The sequence below is a fragment of the Ursus arctos genome, unplaced genomic scaffold (genome assembly GCF_023065955.2).
Source record: "Ursus arctos isolate Adak ecotype North America unplaced genomic scaffold, UrsArc2.0 scaffold_6, whole genome shotgun sequence".
NCBI lineage: Eukaryota > Metazoa > Chordata > Mammalia > Carnivora > Ursidae > Ursus > Ursus arctos.
The window spans coordinates 13,366,858-13,392,471 of NW_026623078.1; the positions used below are offsets into that span (position 1 = coordinate 13,366,858).

The 25,614-nt window shown below is 42.3% G+C and overlaps 1 pseudogene; it reads right to left on the minus strand.

Moving 5' to 3' along the window:
* Positions 1 to 482: 482 nt before the first annotated feature.
* LOC113268134 (fatty acid-binding protein 5-like) lies at positions 483 to 883 on the minus strand (annotated as a pseudogene).
* Between the last annotated feature and the right edge of the window lie 24,731 nt (positions 884 to 25,614).

The following is a 25,614-nucleotide window of genomic DNA, read 5'->3' on the forward strand; positions in this document are numbered from 1 at the left end:
CACACATAAGTATGCAAACCCATATGCGTGCACACACACACAGTCATGCGCACATGCACACAGATCCACACCTCAACACAGGGCCAGAGTTGAACTGAGTGGTCACATCAACTTGAGGAGGCCATTAACGCTCTGAGTCTGTAGACCAAGACCAAACCAAGTCTGGGAAAAACTCCTCCACAAACCTTAGTATCAAAGTTAGGTGAACTGCTTTTAATTGTACTAATGAATGGACTCTTTTGAAGGATGATAAGACTTTAAGAGGTTTTTTTCCTTTTCTTTTTAACATAAACACATTTATGTCTTAACCAAAGGGATGATCCTAATTAAATCAACACTTTGAAATAGTTGCATGTAAAATGTTTGTAATAAAAAGAATTGGACATAGTAAAGAAAAAAAAAAAGCAGAATGGAGATTTGCTCACTGAACTGAGCTCATTCAGCCTCACAGCTAATTCCTGTCCAAAAGGATGATGGTATTTTTACTCTACTTGTTCACAGACCTGCGTACAGGTGACATTGTTCATGACATATTCCACCATGAATTTTCCATCTTCCAATTTTCTTGTTATTGTGCTTTCCTTCCCATTCCATTCCTGATGTTGAACCAATTCGCCATATGTAAAGTTGCAGACAGTCTGAGTTTTTCTGCCATCAGCTGTAGTTTCTTCAAATTTTCCTTCCAGATTACAAGAAAACTATGCTATTTTCAAAGTGCTCTCAGTGTTTATGGTGAGGTGTTTGCCAGAAGAAGAGATGATACGATCTGGCTGTGGCACCCACTTTTTGCAGAGCCATTCCCACTCTTACTTCCTTCAATGCCTTTGCTCTCCATTAAGCACCATCTTCCTACCAGCTGCTGAACAGTGGCCACTTTGGGCATGGGCCAGTGGTCATGTGGAGCCAGTAGAGCAGAATGGGGTGTAGGGAGTGTGGCTTACTGCTTTTTTTTTTTTTTTTTAGTGGAGGATCGATCCTATCTCAGAAAAGCCTCTTACCTTGAGATCAGAGCTGCCAGTTGTTGAGCCTCGTGCCCATAGAAGATGGAAGATGGAACAAACTGAGGGCTACAGAGGGGAGGGGGGGTGGGGGAATGGGATAGACCGGTGATGGGTAGTAAGGAGGGCACATATTGCATGGTGCACTGGGTGTTATACACAACTAATGAATCATCGAGCCTTACATCGAAAACCGGGGATGTACTGTATGGTGACTAACATAATATAATAAAAAATCATTATTAAAAAAAAAAAAAAAAAAAAAGAAGATGGAAGATGGAAGGCAGGCTCCAAGAACTGGATGGGTGTTCTGGTATATTCAAGTGCCCCCAAAGGCAGCGTAACTAACTACAACTCACAGGGAAATGCACTGCATTTCAGATGCGTCTGGTCTGCAGAAATCACAGGTTCATACAGAAATGAGGTTTGCAACCAGAAATGTAAAAGGTGTAGGAGGAAAAGTCAGCTTTGACAAGAAAGTGCTACATTTAGAGTTATTGGAAATAAACAGCTTCCCATCTAATGTAGTGTTCTCTTCACCAGTACAGAATGCCTCCAATTACTCTTTTGTGCTAATGCTGTTGACATGCTGATATTTTTATTGATGTGTAGTTGAGATACAATATATTAGTTTCAGGTGTATAACATAGTGACTCAACTTTTATATACATTATGAAGTATAAATGATAAATCTAGCTACCATCTTGACATGCTAATTTTCATATCTTATATGATCTTGAAAATAAGAACATGATATTTACCATCCCCCAAATTCTCTTATTTCCTCAGCCCTATATACAGAGAGTTAAAGAAATAAAATAAATACAGATTATTACTTATCTTCAACTTACTTACCATCAACTAGTGTTCCTAATTTGTACACCACTTTGAGAATGACTGGTCTAAACTCTTGGATGGGATTAATGAGCCTTTAATGGCCAACCAAAGACTTCCAGTTGTTTTTGTTACCCTCGTTGTCTTCTGTCACCTTTGTACAGGAAACAGGATTTACCTCCAGAGCTGCAGTATTTTTCCAAGTGTACAATGCCACGGGAGATTTCCATCCCTGCGATTTTTATCTGTGAGCTTGACCAAGAGGATATTACCAATTTCCAGACTTTTAAACTCTAGTTTCCCTCTCTATCCCAGATTAACAAATGCAAGCAATTAAGAATAAACAGTAAACAGAAAATTCAGAAATGCTAAACAGAAGAAAAAAACTTTTAAAATTAGCTCTAAATACATGAGAACAGAGATTCCCAAAACCCTACTGTCTTCCACAGGTTGTGTGGGTTTTACAGATAACCACACATGGGATTTTCATTGGAAACACAAGGAGACACTCACAGATCATAGCCCACGTTTCCGTCTCTGCCATCATGACAGAAAGTAAATGTTGCACAGCAGGCAGCAGGAGGAAGCACCAAAGTCTCCAGAGAATGGTGAGTAATCTCTGTCTGAAAGGCTGACAGCAACCACTTTAAAAGGCTAATCTAAATTTATGAGCCTTCACCCTTTGCCTGTTCTCTGAACGTTGATTCTAGAAGATGTGCCCCAGAGAAGATGTGTAGCTATTGAGCTTCCTAGATGGGTGTGGAAAGGTCAAAGTATTTATGGCAGGAAAAAAGGCTCTTGGGATAAAGCTGACTTAGAAATTAGATGTTGGCGTTCTTTCCGCTTAGGCAGATGAAAACTTTTAGAATTTGGATAGAGATGTATTTTCACCTGGTTTCTTTTTCTAAGCCCCAGATAATATTTTGTAGCCTAAAACGGGTCATTGGGAGTTACTGAATTTATCAAGCAATTTTCCCTACTGAGTGAATGGGGAGATCATTCTGGAAGAACCACAGAAAGGAGTTTTCAAAAATTACAGGGAGATTTAGGAGATAAGGTACTGAAAAACAGACCTGATAGTTTTCTAATCATTTATAGGAGACAAGCACCTACAGGTAGCTACTGATTATGCAACTTCCCGGGTGGGAAGTTGGTGTGTCTTTCTGTACTTGCATAAACCAAGTTGACATACAGTCTTCTCATGTGTAGAAAGGATATGAACTAATCATCCCTCTTACTATATTTTACATCTCACTAATGCAATTCTTCCTCCAGGTTTTAAGATGAAAAACCTGCGCCCAGAGTCACCATGTCAATTTCATTTTCTTAATTTCAATTTCAAGAATCCCATAACTCCAAATAAATGCTTCTTAATTTCTGATGAGAAATAAATAATTAGGAGTCACCATTGTGATCATTTTAAGACTATCTCAAAGACTCAGAGATCTTATTTACATAATGTCTTTCCTTATCCTGATTTTATAGAAAAAAAATGAAGAAAATATCAATTTTCAGACATAAAGAAATGACTTCAAATCAACTCTAAATAGTCCAAGTAGTGGGCAATAGGTAAAGACTTAGAAGATCCAAAATAGCAGATAAGTTTTTTAAATCTATTTACCTTTGTAGTTCATTAAGATTAATTATTTTATTTTATTTTTTTATTTTTTTAATGATTTTTTATTATATTATGTTAGTTACCATACAGTACATCCCCGGTTTCCGATGTAAAGTTCGATGATTCATTAGTTGCGTATAACACCCAGTGCACCATGTAATACGTGCCCTCCTTACTACCCATCACAGGTCTATCCCATTCCCCCACCCCTCTCCCCTCTGAGATCCTCAGTTTGATTCTCATAATCCATAGTCTCTCATGTTTCATTCCCCCTTCTGATTACCCCCCTTTCTTTATCCCTTTCTTCCCCTACCGATCATCCTAGTTCTTATATACCATAGATGAGAGAAGTCCTATGATAATTGTCTTTCTCTGCTTGACTTATTTCACTTAGCATTATCTCCTCCAGTGCCGTCCATGTTGCAGCAAATGTTGAGAAATCGTTTTTTCTGATAGCTGAGTAACATTGCATTGTATATATGGACCACAGCTTCTTAATCCAGTCATCTGTTGAAGGGCATCTCGGCTCCTTCCATGATTTAGCTATTGTGGACAATGCTGCTATGAACATTGGGGTGCATATGGCCCTTCTCTTCACTACATCTGTATTTTGGGGTAAATACCCAGTAGTGCAATGGCTGGATCATAGGGTAGCTCAATTTTTAACTTTTTAAGGGACCTCCAAACTGTTTTCCAGAGTGTCTGTACCAACTTGCATTCCCACCAACAATGTAGGAGAGATCCCCTTTCTCCACATCCTCTCCAACAATTGTTGTTTCTTGCCCTGTCTATTTTTACCATTCTAAATGGCGTAAGGTGGTATCTCAGTGTGGTTTTGATTTGAATTTCCCTGATGGCTAATGATTTTGAACATTTTTTCATGTGTCTGCTAGCCATTCATATGTCTTCATTGGAAAAGTGTCTGTTCATATCTTCTGCCCATTTTATGACTTGTTTATTTGTTTCTTGTGTATTGAGTTTGAGAAGTTCTTTGTAGATCTTGGATACCAGTCTTTTATCTGTAGCATCATTCGCTTATATATTCTCCCATTCCGTGGGCTGCCTCTTAGTTTTTTTCACTGTTTCCTTGGCTGTGCAGAAGCTTTTTATCTTGATGAAGTCCCAAAAGTTCATTTTATTTTTGTTTCTCTTGCCTTTGGAGATACGTCATGAAAAAGGTTGCTTTGGCCGATGTCATAGAGATTGCTGCTTATGTTCTCCTCTAGAATATTGATGGATTCCTGTCTCACATTGAGGTCTTTCATCCATTTGGAGTTTATTTTTGTGTATGGTGTGAGAGAGTGGTCAAATTTCATTCTTTTGCATGTAGCTGTCCAATTTTCCCAGCACCATTTATTGAAGAGACTGTCTTTTTTCCACTGGATGTTTTTTCCTGCTTTATCAAAGATTAGTTGCCCAAAAAGCCGAGGGTCCATTTCTGGGTTCTCTATTTTGTTCCATTGGTCTATGTGTCTGTTTTTGTGCCAGTACCATGCTGACTTTGTGATCACAGCTTTGTAGTACAGCTCGAAATCCGGCATTGCGATGCCCCCAGCTTTGTTTTTCCTTTTCAACAGTTCCATGGAGATTCGGGGCCTTTTCTGGTTCCATACAAATTTAAGGTCTATTTGTTCCAGTTCTTTGAAAATGTCCTCGGTATTTTGATCAGGATAGCATTGAAAGTGTAGATTGCTTTGGGTAGCATGGACATTTTAACTATGTTAATCCTTCCGATCCAAGAGCATGGAATATTTTTCCATCTTTTTATGTCTTCCTCAATGTCTTTCAAGAGTGATTTATAGTTTCTAGAATATAGGTCCTTTACGTCTCTGGTTAAGTTAATTCCAAGGTAACCTATGGTTTTTGGTGCTATTGTAAATGGAATGGATTCCCTAATTTCTCTTTCTTCAGCCTCGTTGTTCGTGTATAGAAATGCAACTGATTTCTGAGCATTGATTTTGTATCCCGCCACATTACTGAAATGCTCTATAACTTCTACTAGTTTGGGGGTGGATTCTTTTGGGTTTTCCATATAGAGTATCATGTCATCTGCAAAGAGAGACAGTTTGACTTCTTCTTTGCCAATTTGGATACTTTTGATCCCTTTTTGTTGTCTGATTACTGTTGCAAGGACTTCTAGTACTATGTTGAATAATAGTGGCAAGAGTGGGCATCCTTGTCGTGTTCCTGATCTTAAGGGAAAGGCTTCCAGCTTTTCCCCATTGAGTATAATATTTGCTGTAGGCTTTTCATAGATGGCTTTTATGAGATTGAGAAATGTACCCTCTATTCCTACACTCTGAAGGGTTTTAATCAGGAAAGGATGCTGTATTTTGTCAAATGCTTTTTCTGCATCAATTGAGAGGATCATATGGTTCCTGAGTCTTTTCTTGCTGATATGATGTATCACGTTGATCGATTTGCGAATGTTGAACCACGCTTGCATCCCAGGTATGAGTCCTACTTGGTCATGATGGATAATCCTTTTAATGTACTGTTGGATTCTATTAACAAGTATCTTGTTGAGGATTTTGGAGTCCATATTCATTAGGGAAATCAGTCTGTAATTCTTCTTTTTGATGGGGTCTTTGCCAGTTTGGGGATCAAGGTAATATTGGCCTCATAGAATGAGTTTGGTAGCTTTCCTTCTGTTTCTATTTTTTGAAATAGCTTTAGGAGAATAGGTACTATTTCTTCTTTGAATGTTTGGTAGAATTCCCCAGGAAAACCATCCGGGCCTGGAGTTTTGTTATTTGGAAGGTTGTTTATCACTGACTCAATCTCTTCATAATTAATTGGCCTGTTTAAGAAATCAATTTCTTCCTGTTTCAGTCTTGGTAGTTTATAGGTTTTCAGGAAGGCCTCCATCTCTTCCAGATTGCTTAGTTTTTTGCCATATAGCTGTTGATAAAAGTTTCTAATAATCCTTCCAATTTCATTGGTTTTGGTCATGACCTCTCCTTTTTCATTCATAATTTTAATAATCTGGGTCCTTTCTCTTTTCTTTTGGATAAGTCTTGCCAGTGGTCTGTCAAGTTTATTGATTCTCTCAAAGAACCAGCTTCTAGTCCTGTTGACCTGCTCTACTGTACTTCTGGTTTCTAATTCATTGATTTCTACTCTCATCTTGGTCAACTGCTTCCTCGTGAGTGGATTAGGCCTGTCCCTCTGTTGCTGTTCCAGCTTCTTGAGGTGAGAATATAAAAACCGCATTTTAGATTTTTCTATTCTTTTGAGTGAGGCTTGGATGGCTATGTATTTCCCCCTTAGGACTGCCTTTGTAGTATCCCATAGGTTTTGGACCATTGTGTTTTCATTCTCGTTGGTCTCCACAAATTGTTTAATTTGATTTTTGATTTCCTGGTTTATCGAGTCATTCCTGAGCAGGATGGTTCTTAGTCTCCAAGTGTTTGAGTTTCTTCCAAATTTTTCCTTGTGGTTGAGTTCCAATTTCAGAGCGTTGTGGTCTGAGAATATGCAGGGGATAATTTCAATCTTTTGGTATCGGTTGAGACCTGTTTTGTGTCCCAGAACATGGTCTATTCTTGAGAATGTTCCATGGGCATTAGAATAGGATGAGTATTCTTTGGTTCTGGGGTGTAGTGTTCTATATATATCTATGAGGTCCAACTCATTGAGTATGGCATTCAAAGCCTTTGATTCTTTGCTTAGTTTTTGCCATGGTGTTCTGTCTATTTCTGATAGTGGGGTATTGAGGTCCCCTACTATTAATGTATTGTTATCTATATGTCTCTTTATTCTGGTTAAGAGTTGGCTTGTGTATCTTGCTGCTCCCCTGTTGGGGGCATATATATTTATAATTGTCATATCCACTTGCTGGATACATCCTTTAAGAATAATATAGTGCCCTTCTGCACCTCTAACTATAGTCTCTAGTTTAAAATCCAATCTATCTGATATGAGAATTGCTACCCCAGCTTTCTTTTGAGGTCCATTTGCGTGAAAGATGGTACTCCATCCCTTTACTGACAGTCTGAATGTATCTTTGGGTTCAAAGTGAGTCTCTTGTAGACAGCAAATGGATGGGTCATTTCTTTTTATCCAATCTGCAACCCTGTGGTATTTTATGGGAGCATTTAAGCCATTCACATTAAGACTGAATACTGAGAGATATGATTTTAATGATGCCATATTGCCAGTAAAGTCTTTGTTTGTATTGGTTGTGACTTTCTGTTCTGTATCCCTCCTGGAGCCTTTTTACCTTTATAGAACCCCCCTTAATATCTTCTCTAGGGCTGGTTTCGTGGTTACGAAATTGGTTAATGACTGGCGATTCTGGAACATCTTTATTTCTCCATCAATTCTGAATGACAGCCTTGCTGGATAAAGGATACTTGGCTGCATGTTTTTCTCTGAAAGAGCTTTAAAAATGTCCCCCCAACCCTTTCTCTCATTCCAGGTCTGTGTAGACAGGTCTGACGTAATTGTGATACCTTTGCCTTGGTATGTGAGAAATTTCTTTGCCCTGGCCGCTTTCAATACTGTATCCTTGGATCTAGTATTTGCGAATTGCACTATGACGTGGCTTGGTGTAGGTTTGTCGTGGTTGAGCTTGGGAGGGCTCCTCTCTGCCTCTTGGACACGAATGTTTGTTTCCCTCACTAGACTAGGGAAGTTTTCAGCTACAATTTGTTCAAATATCTCTTCTAGACCTCTTTTTTCCTCACCCCCTCAGGGATGCCGATGATTCTGACATTGGATCGTTTCATTGAGTCAGTAATCTCCCGTAACCTACATTCGTGGGCATGGATTTTTTTAAGTCCAGCTTCTATTTTTGTTTTTTCTTCTACTAACCCATCCTCCAATTCGCTAATGCATTCCTCTGTCTTGGTGACCCTGGCCGTCAGAGCCTCTAGTTTTGACTGAATTGGGCTCATAGAATTTTTAATTTCTGCCAGATTTGCTCTCATTTCCGCCCTTAGGGATTCTATATTCTCAGTAACATTTTCATTAATACTTTTTTCAAGTCTACTCATCATCTTGACCATTGTTACTCTGAATTCCATTTCTGATAATTTGGTTATATCTATATCCATTATTTCTGTGGCAGAGGCCACAGATTCATTGTCTTTTCTTTGCTGGGGGGGACTTCTTCTCGTCATTGTGATGAGGAGAGGTTGCAGGGTTGTCCAGAGACCAAATTATTGACCTGTACCCAGGCCGTGCGCCCTTGTTTTATAGGGATCTTAGGGATGTAGGCTTCTTCTTTAAAGATTTTATTTGTTTGTGTGGCAGAGAGCCAACCAGTGAGAGATGGAACACAAGCAGGGAATGGGAGAGGATGAAGCAGGCTCCCAGCAGAGGAGCCCGATGGGGGACTCCTTTCCGGGACACCGGAATCACGCCCTAAGCCGAAGACAGGCGCTTAATGACTGCGCCACCCAGGCGCCCCGGGATGTGGGCTTCTTGATTTTTCAGCCTGCCTTCTGGGGGAGGGGCCTGCCGCGCCGATACTCAGGCAACCCTGTTTGGGTAGAGTCTCCGTGTCCCCTGTGAGGGGGGATGGGGATGGGCACCCTGTGAGCCGGTATTTCCAGGCTTTTGGTTTTTGGCGGCTTTCCTTGGCAGTTTGCTATGCCTCCTGAGAGTCAGAGCAGCAGCGGCCAAATCTCAGCCTCTGTCTCAGAACAGAGGGATCGCGGACCGTTCTCCACTGATGTTCTGGCCACTTTAACTCTGTTACTGTTGGTGCTGCTCAACCCTGCAGCGTCCCGGGATGTGCGCCCCACACCGGGTGTCCCAGCCCTCACTTCCAGGGCCGGCGCGTCTCTGTCCTTTGTGTTTCTAACACCGCCCGCTGCCAGCCGCCAGCAGCCCCTGAACGCTCCAGAGCTCCCGGTCTCAGTCTGGTTACAGCAAGCACACAGGAGTTCCGGAGTTCCGTGAGAAGTCTGGTGGCACGCGCTCCCGGCTCATGGTCTCAGTTTGCTGTCTCGCGGGTGTCGTCTGCGAGTCCACCCGCTCCCCCGTGCAGGTGGCTCCCGCTTCCCGGCACCCAAACGGGGCAGCTCCCACCCCCTTCCGTTTATCTTCCAATATCTGTGCGCGGTTTCATGGCTCCCCGCTTCGTACCTCAATACTCAGCACTGGAGACCTTCATTTGTAGAGATCCAGATGTATCTTCCTGCATCTCAGGCTGATTCCGTGGATGTTCAGGCTGGTCTGGTACCTATCCAGCTTGACTCAGGGGACCGGCTGAAAAAGGGGTCCCCTACTATTCCACCATCTTAACTCGTCTCCAAGATTAATTATTTTAAATCAGTGTGTATAACACATGTAATATGATAAAACTATTCAAATTACATTGTAAATCCCTTAGTACCTACCAGCTAGTTAGTAGGACAACATGAATAAACAGAGAAGGGAAAAAAGTTTCTCAACTTTGGAGAAAACTACACTGAAATGTTTTTCCTTGTATTATCCAAAAATGAGCATAGGCTGTGGAGAAACTGCTATTAAACAGCAAGCCAACAGCTACTAGCATATACTGTGGTGCCATTTCAGAATTTTAGCCAAAAAAAGAAGAAAAATTCTTATGAGACATACCAAAAGTAAAATTATTTTTTTGTGATTTAGGAAAACAATACTAATATGCTTGCTTGGATAGCATAAACCATCACAACCTACACAACAATCCTGTGTGAGAGGCAGATCTCATAACATCCTCAGAGTGGTCACTGCTCAGCAGGAAGAACAGAGCTCAAAGTGCCCAGGCCAGGATTCAGCACCAAAGCCAAAGATTTTGAGTCTGGTGATGGTGTGTTTGCATGATGTCAAGAACATTATCCTTCTCAACCAAGACATTCCTTTAAGAACATCAAAAGACTGGGGAAAAGTTAAGGTACTCTGCTGCTTCCTGTTCCATTTCTCTGTCCTGATTACGTTTTCTTCAACTGTGGACCTTATAATTTTACCAGCAAAATAGGCTTATTTGGGAATAGTAGAGGAATAGCCATTTGGGACATGCAAGCTATGGCAAGCCATAGGCAAGTCTGGAAATCAAAGGAAAAAAATATTATTTTTTTAAGATGTATGTATTTAATGGAATATTACTCAACCATCAGAAAGGATAAATACCCACCATTTGCATTGACATGGATGGAACTGGAGGGGATTATGCTAAGTGAAATAAATCAAACATTATCATGTGGTTTCACTTATTTGTGGAACATAAGGAATAGCATGAAGGAGATTAGGAGAAGGAAGGGACAAATGAAGGAGAGGAAATCAGAGAGGGAGACGAGCCATGAAAGACTATGGACTCCTGGAAACAAACTGAGGTTTCAGAGGGGAGGGGTGTGGGGGGATGGGTTAGCCCTGTGATGGGTATTAAGGAGGACACGTATTACATGGAGCACTGGGTGTTATACACAAACAATGAACCATGGAACACTACATCAAAAACTAATGACGTACTGTATGGTGAATAACAACATAATAAAAAATAGTAATAATAATAAAATAAAATTATTCAGTATATAAAAAAACAAGTCTAGTAGAAAATGTATCTAGCCTCACCAACTAAATATTTTAGTTAAGATTAAAAAAAAGATTTATATATTTATTTTAGAGAGAGAGAGAGAGAGTGCTCATGAGAGGCAGAGGGAAAGAATCTTCATCTCTTCATCTCAATCTCATGACTCATAAGATCATGACCTCAGCTGAAACCAAGAGTCAGACTCTTAATTGACTGAGCCACCCAGGTACCTTGGAAAGGAAGATTATAAGAGAGAAAAGGAGGAAGTTGGTAGGTGGTACTATGAATGGAAGTTCATTGGAGGAAAGGAGAGTTCCGGGTGGTGGAGATTTCTCATTGGCTGAGTTGTGGTATTTTCTTATTGGCTGAGCTTGTCACTGGGCAGGGAGAAATTCTTCTTTCCTCCTTCTGAAGTAATAAGGTATGCTTCCTCCTGTTGGTAATTCAAGGTACATCTCTTCCTGCTGGGGTCTGCAATGGACAGACTGAGCACTCCCTCTTCTGGCCTCCAGACACCATTTTAAATGGTTTCCTTTATCCAGTTTCACACATCCAACCTCTATGCTCCTGGCATGAAAATAAATCAAGTCGATAGCTTTCACTGAAATTGCAGTGAGAAATAACATGTCTGCAAGCCATTAAGCATTGCCTTAAGTTTGGGTACATTTCTGAAAGCTTTTGTGAGGTTGAAGGAAAGATTGCAAAGTTCTTACCTCAGTTACCCAAATCAAGACAAACTGTAAGCATAATTCTCTCCCCCTAAAAGGTTTTACGTGTGGAGTGAATTTGTTCTCATACCCATCTCACTCTGCCGAAACCATCAGTTTCAGATTTCTTTCAATGTAATTTCACTGTTGGAGGGCAAAAGACAGAGCGAAAGACAACGCAGATGATGCAAATCCCCAAGATGCCCCAGTATCTTGCACATGTCTAATGCTCCCTCTCCTGCTCCACCCCCATCATGGGTGAAATGTGCAGTTGTCACTCACCACAGGCCACCAAGTAGACCTCTATTTTCTGCCAAGTTGGCCAACCCTGCCCAGACATGTAGGAAATACAATCAAGTCCTTCAAGAAAGTGGGATGGGCAGGAAATGTCTCATGCCCCCAGAGGAAGCTGCAGCCACCACCACCACAGGCACATCCTGGGGAGAGCTGGCAGAGGTTTGTCCGAAATCAATTAGAAAAGACAGTCAATGAGATTTCATTGAGATTGGATTAGGCTAAATTTTAATACACTTTCAAATACCACTCTGCTCCTGAGTTGACAGGAGCACTTCACTCACTAGTATTACACAAAATCCCAAACCCTCTGAAGCGGGAGGTAAGGGAGGGATAGTGAGAGACTGCTTATTATCTCTGTGGGAAAAACAAAGGTGGAAGATGGCTGATGGCCCTTGTCTGCATGAAGGGTGGTGGAATCTGTGCTCTTCCTCCCCCTCAAGTTCAACTGCTGCAGTAGATAGCAGGTGTAATTCAGCATTTTTGAATAGCAGTTGGCAGAGCACACAAGAACAGGTCTCATAATGCAAATTTGCCTAGGTTCATGACCTCAGCCTCCAGGCAACCTATTGTTTCAGAAAAACCTTTCTCAGCTCTAGGAAAGGGTGATGACTTCACAGATTGCATCCGGATATCTCTCTTCTGTCATTTTTTGGCTTCCTGATCCCAGGGTCAGCCCTGTCCTCAGTCACCATCCCTTCTATCCATAAAGCGGTCTTAACCAGTTAAGCTCTGCTTTAGAGGATCTTGCAGGAAAACTCTACTACAGCTGCTTTAAAAGGGGGAAATGTCAGCAAATCATGACTTAGAGAAAATTTTTGAAATTTAGGATTGTAGACAGTTTTTGCACCCAGAAGTGTTAAGGAAGGAAGGGCCAGAGGGCCCAGGGAAAGAACTGCAGGAAAGGATTTTCACTGGCTGAGTCCTCCAAGCCCTTTGTTTATTAAACTGACACTCAACTCATGCTGTCACATGGACTTGCTCCTTCAATGCCCACGGGCTCTTCAGAGTGCTTTCCTGCTACAGGATGCTACTGCAGAAAGCACAGAGCAACAGCTTCATAAAATCGAGCATTCTAAAGCAAGGAGGGGATTTCAAGATCATCTATTCAAATGCTTCATAGGAGTGCCAGGAAAGCTGAGGCCAAGAGGGAATCATCCAAGGTCACAGAATTCATTAGAACAGGCTACCGACATGCCTTTCATGTTTACCAGAGAAGTTGGAAGAACCTCCCTGACCATCTAAACATTGCCAAATGAACTTGATTTCAATGGAGCTTTAGCTCCGATAGAACTTCCAGCAGCAACGTGGTAGCACCTGGGAGAAACAGAGCAAAACCCAGACACTGTGATCACACCCCTGCCTGCCAAGGTCAGCCAGATTCTCAGAAAGCCAGACAAGAGCAGAGTCTGGAAGATTGCCCCTGTTCTTTGTTTTTGTCCTTTCATTTTTTTCAGACACCCACTGTTTGACCTGTTTTCCTAAAATCGGCTGCATTTTACCTCTATCCTTTTTATTTCTCCACAGTGAATTCATTGAGGCCTTTGACTAGATCTCTGCAGCTGTCCTTGAACACTTACCACAGAAGTGTGGTGGAAGGAGGTAATGCTGTCTGTGACTCGGGACAACCTCGTGTGTTGAGCAGTGTCCTGACTCCAGAATCCAAAAATGAGTGACACCTGAAGGTTCAAAGCAGCTCCAGGAGAGAGAAAAACATGACTAGAAAGTAAAATGGGCCAGCTGAGAACACCCCAAGAAAATAGGGAGTGTTCTGTGTTTTGTTGAAATATGGGGCTAAGGAGACTCTAACAGATGTCTCCAAAATGCTTTATGGCTGGTAATGGGAAGCTATTTCTCATGCCACTGAGAAAAAGATGTGAAGAGAAATAGGTACTGAGAGAAAAGAAGGAACAAGGACTGGAGTGGGAGATTTATGCCTTTATCTATTACAGGAGTCTTAAAACTGACTATTATCCTGATTTTTAAAACCTTGGAGCTCTAAGGCTCCGTGACCACGGTGTCTCAGAGATGCGGGAGGCCAACTTCTCAGCCACCCATGTTACCACCCATACCAAAGATCCTGCCCAGGTTCTGCAGCTCAGGACCAAAGGCCCTTCTAGAAGCCATGTCAGTTTAACAAATTCCCTTGTTCATCATGTGAACTTAGTCTTTCTCTCTCCATCTCTGTTCGTCTCTCTCTCTCTCTCTCTCTCTCTCACGCACACACACACACACACACACACACACACACCATTCCCTGGTGAGAAAACTACTGCATAAGAAAATAATAAATTCTACTTTCCTTAATTGTATTTTTTAGTGTAAAGGGAAAAAAGATAAGATTGGAGCACTTTTATCTCCAATAAGTGGCCTTATAGTAAAAATAAAAATGACATGACTGAATGAATGAATTAGAAATAAAGCGTCAAAAGCTTAACTGGAAAGATGCCATCCCAAAATCCAGGAGTCAAGATTATGAGTTTAGATAACTCCATTGGGCATCAATCCACATAGCCACAAGAAAGTGCACAGGAATTGAAAACACAAAGTTTCACAAACCAATCTAGAATATTCTTGGAGAAATTTAAGCAGTGGTAAGAAAAAAAGAAGAAAGATTTGTTAAAGCCCAGTCAGCCTTGGTTAATTCCCTGAGGAGCCCAATTCACCAAGCTGGCACACCCTCACCCTCAGGAGGAGCACTGACATCCTGCCCAGAACCCAACCAGGGGAAATGCACCAAACAGTATTGCTCTGGACCATTCTCCTGCTTTCTCTGTGCTGAGCTAAATTATACTCATCTGTCCAGTTCCAAAGAAAGTCTCACCTTTTCCAAAAGTGTTTCTGTGCATGTTGAACCTTCTTTCCTGAGGCCCCTATAAACACATGAACTCAGAATATTCTTTATGTTTTATGTAATATTTGCTGTTGTAAATCTCATCTCCTCAAGAAGCAAGTTCTTTTGAAAGGAAGTAACCAAGTGTTATATTTCTTGTGTATCTCCTACTATACCTAGCATGGCATCAGGCCACGAAGTCTCAGTAAACACTCACCAATTGATTGAACAAAAGGATGAGGAGGCTAAAACAGAAAAGCTTAAAAGGGGAGACACAGAACAAAAGACGGGGGCCATTACAACCAGGAATGGCACTTGGGGGTGCTTGGGAAAGAAACAGGAGGACCCAGCAAGTAAATATGGAAGGATTTTGAGAGGAAACATGGCCTATAGGCCAGGAATGGAAAGCTTAGTCTGTGCCCAGCACAATGTGCAGAGCTGTCATAGGTCATAACTCATTGAATCCTCACAGCAACCCTATAAGGTACATACACTGAGGCACAGTGAGCTCAATTAGCTTGCATGAGATGGAACAGCCAAGCAGTGTGAGAGCCACAATTCAAAGCCAAGCATTCCTGCCCTAGGGCCCCTGCTCCTTATTAACACGCTCCACCAGCCCCTGGGAAAGAATGAGGAAGAGAAGCTGTGGGTATCCAAACCAATTTTTGCAGCAATGCCTGATCACAGAGTTCATAGCAAATTTTAAAATATTTTTGCTCAACCAGAAAGATGTACAAACACAGAGAATCAAATACAGTTTGTTTTTCTTCATTCTCCTGACAAGTACAGAATGGAATAAAAATATGCATGTAGGCATGCATGCATAAAGGGAGGTGCAAGTGCTTCCTGAGCCCATGTCACACCTCTCAACCCTCCTCGGGTTTCAGTCACAGCTCTCATGGCACAGACTGCATCCCATTTCCAGTTGTCCCTCTGCTTTTCTGCCTGAGATTCCCCCAAATTCTTGGAAACCTGTTCAGCAACAGCAGGCCCAGGGATGTTCACGCCCCCAGAAAAAACTCTCAATTATGAGATAATTGCCTTTCCCTCCAGAAAAGAGGATCCCAGGGGGATTACATTCTAGGTGCCCTCAGCAATAACCAGCTCAATAATAAACACTTTATTGAATGTACTTTTGTCCCTACCTCAATCTCCCTCCCTCTGATGCCTGCTTTCTAGGATGGCTTTGTGAGCTGATAACTATAACAGACCAAGAAAGCAGAAGCTCAGAATGGGCTTCAGGAACTGGACTGTTCACCAGTCAGTAGGTGACAAGGACCCTGTCACCGGTGGTCAACGGCGGTAACTCCTAACATTATAGAGTTCAACAATGGCCGAGACTCTCACATGACAGGACTGGGAGGGGTACAGGGGAAAGGGAAGCACTGGTCTAGACAGGACCCCTGGCATTTGAATGGTACAAGAGTATGTGTGTATATTATAGAATTGACTGGCTTTTGTTACCTGCTGGTAGGGCTGGAATCTGAGTGAGGCAAGCTGAAAATTTGAGGGGGCATCAAAATACCAATCAAGTTAAGTAATAGTTTAATTCACTTTAATTCTATCATGACTTAACATTTTTGTGTTTTATTCATCATGTGTTGTTTGCATTGATTTTCATTTTTTAATGCAGTTGATCCTTGAACAATGCAGGCATTAGGGGTGCCAACAACCCACACAGTCAAAAATCCATGTATAGAGGCACCTGGGTGGCTCAGTCGTTAAGCGCCTGCCTTCGGCTCAGGGCGTGATCCCAGCGTTCTGGAATGGAGCCCCACATCAGGCTTCTCCGCTGGGAGCCTGCTTCTTCCTCTCCCACTCCCCCTGCTTGTGTTCCCTCTCTCGCTGGCTATCTCTCTCTGTCAAATAAATAAATAAAATCTTAAAAAAAAATCCATGTATAACTCTTCACTCTCCAAAAACATAACTACTAATAGCTTATTGTTGATGAGAAGCCTTATTGATAACATAAACAATCAACACATGTTTTATATGTTATATGCATCATATGCTATAGTGTCATAATAAAGTAAACTAGAGAAAAGAAAATGTTATTAAAAAAATAATAAGGAAGACAAAATACATTTATGGTACTGTAATGTATTTGTGGAAAAAATCCATGTATAACCACTTATGTAATAAATAAGTGCATATAACCACCCATGTAGTTCATGCCCATGTTGTTCAAGGGTTAACTGTATTGCATTAAAATATTATCTTCCTTGGTTACTAAAGTTTTTTGGCACCCACTTAAATTTTGCTCCAGAGGTGAGTGCCTCAACTGCCTCACCCTAATTCTGGCCCTGCCTGTCTTAAAAGCCTTGAAGAAAGGCTCAAGTTGGCCAACGTTATAAGTCAGATCATTCCATGAAAGCTAAAATGTCTCATGCCATCTTCACATCCTATAGTCCATGAGCAAACTGTACTGAGAGGTTTGGCTCAGAATTGTCATGAGAATGGTAGAACTGTCAAAGAGAATGAGTGAGCATTAATAGGTCTCCAGTCTTAAAGAAAAAGTGGGACCCTGGGTCAGAGGATGGGTTTTGAAGTGTAAGACTCCCCCAAACCCTCCAGGTCAGCTGAGCCCCCACCCTGGCCTTCTTTTTTGTTGGAGAAGAATGTAGAAGGCACCATCCCCTGCTGGAGACATGCCAAGAGCTCACATGTGGCAGAGATAAAGTAACAATGGCCTATCTCTGCATCTCTGACTTGCCTCCAAAACAATAATGAGGAAAATAATGAGGAAATAGATACCTCACCACAAAGTGCCAAATCTTGCTAATACCTATTGGAAGGAGCCAGAGGAACATGTATGGGCATGAGTGTTGAGGGTATTAGAAGAAGGAAAAGGATATGAGGTTGGGTAGGGGAGAGTTTATTCACATGGGAACTTTCTCTTGGGGTTCAGGATTTAAAAGTCTGGCAAGGATGAAGGGTTGATCCTGTGGAGCTGGCAGGATGGTTCCCTGAAAATAGACCTCATGACACCTACAGTGAATGAGAGGCAGAGGCCAGACATACAATGGTAGGGTGTTGAGGAAGGAATGAGAAAGTCGAGGAGGAGGCCATGCTCAAATGGTTTTGTCAGATGAAATAAGAGAACCCATCACCTAGATACATCCCATAGGAGGGCACAGGGATAGTCCCTTCACTTAAGAAGTGCTCTAGTGAGAGGAAACCAACATTTGAGATGCTCAGTGTCCACTTAATCTAGGGCTGACATTAGAAGATGTCACCATTAGAGTGGGTTACCTAGTGTCAGAGACAAAAGGAGTCCTGATTTAAGAGAGGCTAGGAGACAAAATTTAATCATCAGTGGACATCAAGGTGGACATAATTACTGTAATAGGTTTCAAACCCAGAACTGCAAACAAGGCTCCTTGATCTGCAGGAATTTATCAGAACAGCAAATAGACCCTATGTTTCTTCATGTAAGATGACCCAACAGTCAACATGAGTATTATTTGACTTATATAGATGATATCAACTGTTGCAATTGAAAGTCATAATCCTTCACCAAGGCTCCGGGTATGAGCCATTTCTCAGACCTGAAGTCCCTGAGAAAGAATCCTGCCAAGTCCCCACAGGGATATGCAGTGAGAATTTCTTAAGTCTTCTCCAAGGAGACCTGGCATCATTTACCAGATTTCCTCACTGGGGAGACAGAATATCCAGATCTTTCAAAGTTACTGAATTAGATGGTTTAGGTGACATGGACACCAAATTAGACAAAATACCACAATGACAAACCAAATGGAGCCAAAAACATCTCATTGCAGATTCAGTTGGTCTGTGGACCCACCTGGTGGTCATTTCCCTGGACCCCAAGTGCATATTGAGGTGGATACTTAGCAGCTGGCAGAACTCTCACAATGATTTTCTGGAAGGTGGAGTAAACCACTACGGTAGGAAGAGTCATATAGAGGGTATTGAAACTGCCCCCTCCCAGCCAAGACAATAAATCAGAAACAATATTCTGATGACAGTTGCCAGAATATCCCCATTCTATTCACCTGCGTGACCCCTGCAAAAAGCCAGATACAATAAGATGGACAATGGCATGCTCACATGAATTTAACCAATAGCCCTCATCACGGCTGCTAGGCCAGACATGCAATATTTACTCAAACAAATAATACAGTCTCTGGCAGTTGGTATGCAGCTATGGTCAGGATGAAGGCACCCTTTTCAATCTTCATCACCGAAGAGGACCCAAGGCTGCTGATATTCATGGGAATACTAGCAGGACCATTCAGTCTCTTGCCTGGCTCTATGTTAACTCTCCTGGCCTGCCCCAAATAGTTCACAGGACTCAGGATCACCTGACAGTCCACAGAACTTCAAAGACCCACTACGTGAGCAGCTTTATGCTGACTATACCTGGTGCACAGGAGTGGCAAGTACTATAACTGCGATGATAAGAAATATGTATCCCATAGCATGAGAAGTGACTCTTAAAAGGGGTTCACCACATCAATGATGTTTTCAGGGGTCCAGTGGTCTGGGGGAACAGTCAAGGAGAGCATTGCATCCCCACCACTAAAAGAGATGCATAACACTTGATTTAGATTTTGGAGGCAGCGTATACTATACTGGTAATTCTGTATGTCAGGTATATCAGAAGGCTACCAGAGCAAGTGAGGGTTCCACAGCAACTCCAGGCTCCAGGGCAAGCTTCCAGGACAAGGCACGACCTGGCAGGTCCAAAGGGGTCAGAGGTTTCCATGGTAGGAAAGGAGACCACGTGGAATCTAGCCAACCCACAGTAGGAGAATTGCAACATAGACTCCAATTTTCTGGAACAAGACCATGCAGAGGATTAACTCACCCTTTGGAAAGTAGCTCCTATGCATTACTGTATCCTAGTAGAGTGAGAATCTATCCATCAGACATCATGCAACTCTATCACCCTAGCTGCCCACAATGAGCTCAGTATCATTGATCCACCATGTCTCAGTTATCTATTGCTGTATACCAAACCCCTCAAAAGTAAGCAGCTCATGTATAGAAATGCAACTGATTTCTGAGCATTGATTTTGTATCCCGCCACATTACTGAATTGCTCTATAACTTCTAGTAGTTTGGGGTGGATTCTTTTGGGTTTTCCGTATAGAGTATCATGTCATCTGCGAAGAGAGACAGTTTGACTTCTTCTTCGCCAATTTGGATACCTTTTATCCCTTTTTGTTGTCTGATTGCTGTTGCAAGGACTTCTAGTGCCATGTTGAATAACAATGGCAAGAGTGGAAACCCTCGTCGTGTTCCTGATCTTAAGGGAAAGCCTTCCAGCTTTTCCCCATTGAGAATGATATTTGCTGTAGGCTTTTCATAGATGGTTTTTATGAGATTGAGGAATGTACCCTCTATCCCTACACTCTGAAGGGTTTTCTTTTCTTTTTTTTTTTAATGATTTTTTATTATATTATGTTAGTCACCATACAGTACATCCCCGGTTTCCGACGTAAGGCTCGATGATTCATTAGTTGTGTATAACACCCAGTGCACCATACAATACGTGCCCTCCCTACTACCCATCACCGGTCTATCCCATTCCCCCACCCCCCTCCCCTCTGAAGCCCTCAGTTTGTTTCTCAGAGTCCATAGTCTCTCATGTTTCATTCCCCCTTCTGATTACCCCCCCTTTCTTTATCCCTTTCTTTTCCTACCGATATTCCTAGTTTTTATGTTCCATAGATGAGAGAAATCATATGATAGTTGCACCCCAATGTTCATAGCAGCAATGTCCACAATAGCTAAATCGTGGAAGGAGCCAAGATGCCCTTCAACAGATGACTGGATTAAGAAGTTGTGGTCCATATATACAATGGAATATTACTCAGCTATCAGAAAGAACAAGTTCTCAACATTTGCTACAACATGGACGGCACTGGAGGAGATAATGCTAAGTGAAATAAGTCAAGCAGAGAAAGACAACTATCATATGATTTCACTCTGAAGGGTTTTAATCAGGAAAGGATGCTGTATTTTTGTCAAATGCTTTTTCTGCATCTATTGAGAGGATCATATGATTTTTGGCTTTTTTCTTGTTGATATAATCCATCACACTGATAGATAAAAGAATGAAACTTGACCACTCTCTCACACCATACACAAAGATAAACTCTAAATGGATGAAAGACCTCGATGTGAGACAGGAATCCATCAAAATCCTAGAGGAGAGCATAGGCAGCAACCTCTACGACATTGGCCGCAGCAACCTTTGTCATGACACATCTCCAAAGGCAAGAGAAACAAAAGATAAAATGAACATGTGGGACTTCATCAAGATAAAAAGCTTCTGCACAGCCAAGGAAACAGTCAAAAAAACTAAGAGGCAGCCCACGGAATGGGAGAATTTATTTGCAAATGATGCTACAGATAAAAGACTGGTATCCAAGATCTACAAAGAACTTCTCAAACTCAATACACAAGAAACAAATAAACAAATCATAAAATGGGCAGAAGATATGAACAGACACTTTTCCAATGAAGACAAAAAAATGGCTCACAGACACATGAAAAAATGTTCAAAATCATTAGCCATCAGGGAAATTCAAATCAAAACCACACTGAGATACCACCTTACACCAGGTAGAATGGCAAAAATTGACAAGGCAAGAAACAACAAATGTTGGAGAGGATGTGGAGAAAGGGGATCCCTCCTACATTGTTGGTGGGAATACAAGTTGGTACAGCCACTCTGGAAAATGGTGTGGAGGTCCCTTAAAAAGTTAAAAATTGAGCTACCCTATGACCCAGCCATTGCACTATTGGGTATTTAAACCAAAGATACAGACGTACTGAAAAGAAGGGCTATATGCACCCCAATGTTCATAGCGGCATTGCCCACAATAGCTAAATTGTGGAAGGAGCCAAGATGCCCTTCAACAGATGACTGGATTAAGAAGATGTGGTCCATATATACAATGGAATATTACTCAGCTATCAGAAAGAACGAGTTCTCAACATTTGCTGCAACATGGGCGGCACTGGAGGAGATAATGCTAAGTGAAATAAGTCAAGCAGAGAAAGACAATTATCATATGGTTTCTCTCATCTATGGAACATAAGAACTAGGAAGATCGGTAGGAGAAGAAAGGGATAAAGAAAGGGGGGGTAATCAGAAGGGGGAATGAAGCATGAGAGACTATGGACTCTGAGAAACAAACTGAGGGCTTCAGAGGGGAGAGGGGTGGGGGAATGGGATAGGCTGGTAATGGGTAGTAAGGAGGGCACGTATTACATGGTGCACTGGGTGTTATACGCAACTAATGAATCACCAAACTTTACATCAAAAACCAGGGATGTACTGTATGGTGACTAGCATAATATAATAAAAAAATATTATTATAATTTTTAAAAAGTAAGCAGCTCAAACTGTCTTTATTTGTCACAAGTCCATTGGTCAGGGTAGTTGAATTTTTTGTATGGAGGTTCAGGGTTCCCAAAAATACCATGTAGAAGATGGTAGGCCTTCTAAAGGCTCTGATGATCCATGTTGCATGTAAATCCTCTCCCAAGGTATTTGAAAGTTCCAGTCCATTACAGACTCAAGCTCTGGGTCTGGGATCCCATCATCTAAATCAGGTCCGGGTGCAGAGGAGGCTCTCCAGGAGCAGTTCCTCTTGATTGGAAGACCCGTGAACTCAAGAGACAAGGTATCTACCCCATAGGCACTCAAAATGCAAAGACGGGCCAGGAGAGGGAAAACAAGACACTTCCAATGCAAAAGAAAGAAAACGGAAGACATGAAGCAGTCACTGGTCATCTATATCCATTGTGAAACCTAGCTGGGCACATAGTCTGGGATTAGAGTCATAAGGACGGGCCCTTAAGACTTCAAGACACGAGTACATGGGTCTTTGTGTTCTCACATCAATGCCCACCAGACAGCATGTGCCTCAGAGGAAACAACAACAGGGTGGACAGATAACTCACCCAGGAGATGTCAGTTTCCATCCCCAACACCCAGTGCCTGGAAGGTGGCCCATGAATGGAGCAGCTATGGTGGCAGGAGGGGGACTGCTCATTGGCCCAACTGCATGGCCTCCACTCACTATGGCTCTTCCAGACACCCAATCTGCCAGCATAGCCCCCTTGGGCAGATGAGGCAGCTACTGGTAATTAACCTGCTATTAAGTTAATACCCTGAATTTTTTCCACCTTGGGAGACAATAGCAATGCATCCTTACAAAATTGATTCCAGATATTGGATTCCTTTCCCTGAATGCTGTTCGGCAGGCAGAACCAGGATTTGAAGACTTACAGAGTGCCCCTTTATCACTATCACCTCAGACTAAGGGGTTGGTCCAATTTATAGGGAAGGAGGTGTGGCAAGAATCTCATAGTGCATCACTGTTAAGCAGTCAACTGGACCGGTCTCCCACTTCCATTGATCATATTAATGCCATGTCTTCTCCTAAATAAAAGTCTGATACTTTCCCTTCCCAGCCTAAAAGGCTTTGATAGTTTCCCAAAGATTCCAGAATATGGACCAAATCTCTCAGTATGTTATGTAAGGCCTTTTATAACATAGGACCAAACTCCTTCTCAGCCTCATCTTCTGATGTGACCACTAGCTTCATTCACCAAAAGCCACAATGAACCCACCTTGTTTTCTGAAAGCATCTGCCCTCTTAGGCCATAGCATTTAAATTTGCTACTCCTTCTTTGGCATACCCTTGCTCTCCTTCTAGAACCCACCACCACCACCACCACACCTCCCCTAAGATCTGCATGCTATTCCTGCATACCATCACTATGTAACAAATCACCACAAATTTAGCAGCTTAAAAGAAACTCCCAGTTTCTGCGAACAGGAATGCAGGCACAGCCTACCTGTGTCCTCTGGCTCAAGGTCTCTCACAGGCTGCAACAAGTTACCAGCTTTTGGCTCCAGAAAATTCTCCCTGGGAGCAGCAGCTGCCCCAGCTGGTAGGGTGTTGTGGTCTCAGGTAAACATGCTAGGAGCAGAAACCAGGGAGAAACACAAGAAGCTGGAACACTGTCACTTACTTGATCAAGAACTCATAAGTACCTAGAAGATCCTCAAATATCCTAGCTGCTGAATCAATTCTCAAAACTCTTCCCAAAAGAAAATTCATTTGATAGAATACATTCAGTTGCCTCAAAGGCAGTCTCTTGAGTGGCTCAGTCAGTTAAGTGTCTGACTCTTGGTTTTGGCTCAAGGTCCTGATCTCAGGGGTGTGAGATCAAGTCCCTCATTGGGCTCAGCACTCAACATGGAGTCTTCTTGAGAGTCTTTCTCCCTCTCCTTCCCCCTCCGCACTTCTCACTCGTGTTCTCGCTCTCTCTCTTAAATAAATAAATATATCTTTTTTTTTAAAAGGCAGTCTCTTGCTGCAGAAATGCCTAATTACATGCAAAATTCTGGAACCCACCGACTTACTCTATTCAGCCAGTGGGGCATGGGATCACTGTAGGGAACAGAAGAAGGGAAGGCAACCCACAACACTACTGTTGTGATGTATGTAGCCTTTTGTCTGTAAGTTTTATCCGGTAGAACTGAATGGTTTACCATCATTACTGGAAAATCTTGTTTTATGTAAAATACCTTCAGGTGTCACTAGATCATTTTTTAAGATTCATTCTTTTCAAACATATTTACTGAGCACCTGCTTGGCCCAAGGAGGGGCTCTGTCCTGAGCACAGACCTGGTCTTCCTCAGCTCCCCCTTCATGAAGTGATATGTGGTGTGAAGCACTAGAAATTGCTGCAGACCGCCCTGCTGAGAGCCCACTAACAAATGACAGGACTCTAATTTGCATATTTAGTCCCAGTAGATGATCCCAGGGTTTGTTTCCACTCCTGAGAGAAAGTCAATTGAATTGTCTTTTTAATCCTTTTTACCATTTTAAAATACGACTATTACTAACTTGCAGTAGGTTAACTCCCTCCAGGCGTGTACTTAAAAGACAAGCATAATACCCACTCAAGGCTGGAAGAAACAAGCAAGCTTGCCTTTTCTTCAGAAATGCCATTTCACTGGAAATAACTGAAATTGCTCTCTCTCTTTCAAGAATTCATAAAATGGATTCAAAGAAAGTATCTGGACTGGCGGACTCTAGACACTTGCCCTGTGGAGAGGGCAGGAGGCACCAGCACAGTTCAGTGCCCACAGCAGAGTGAACTTGATGACGGGGTAGAAGGGACAAGGCAGGTGACAGTGCCTGGCACATTTGCCAGTGCATGGTGGACACTGGGAACTGTTCATTGCCCAAGAGACTCTGGCACCAGTGGCATGCATATGTCACTGATTTTCTCTTGAGGAAGAATCCCAACATCAGAGGAGAACCATGGGGTCCACTTCTACCAAGCTGGAAGAGGGACCTCCATTCTGTACCTCCAAACCCCCACCCTGCAGTTCTGGAAATGTCCATGTGAAAAAGATGAGGCTGCTGAGACTAAACCACTCAAAGGTCTAGGAAACCGACAAGTGTCCGTGAATACACAGTGTATGATGAATCTCAGGATACTCCTGATTCCCAGGGACCCTGAACTCATCTGCAGCCAAGAGCCACCCACACCAGCTGGTGCATGAAGGGAGCCCACAGGGTCAGGACGAATGAACCTGGGCCCATGACAACTTCAGTTTCTGAGCAGGCCAGGAGAGATTCCCAATGTCAAAGCAAGCCCCTCAGGCCCCTCACCCCAGAGATGACAAAATTTCCATGGCCCTGCTATGGCTCAGAGGGCACCTGGGTAGCCAGCCTTCCAAGATTTGTCACTAACTATAGACATTAGGAAAGTTACTTAACACTGTGCCTCAGCTTCCACATCTATGAAATGGGAATCTTAATTGTAAATATCTC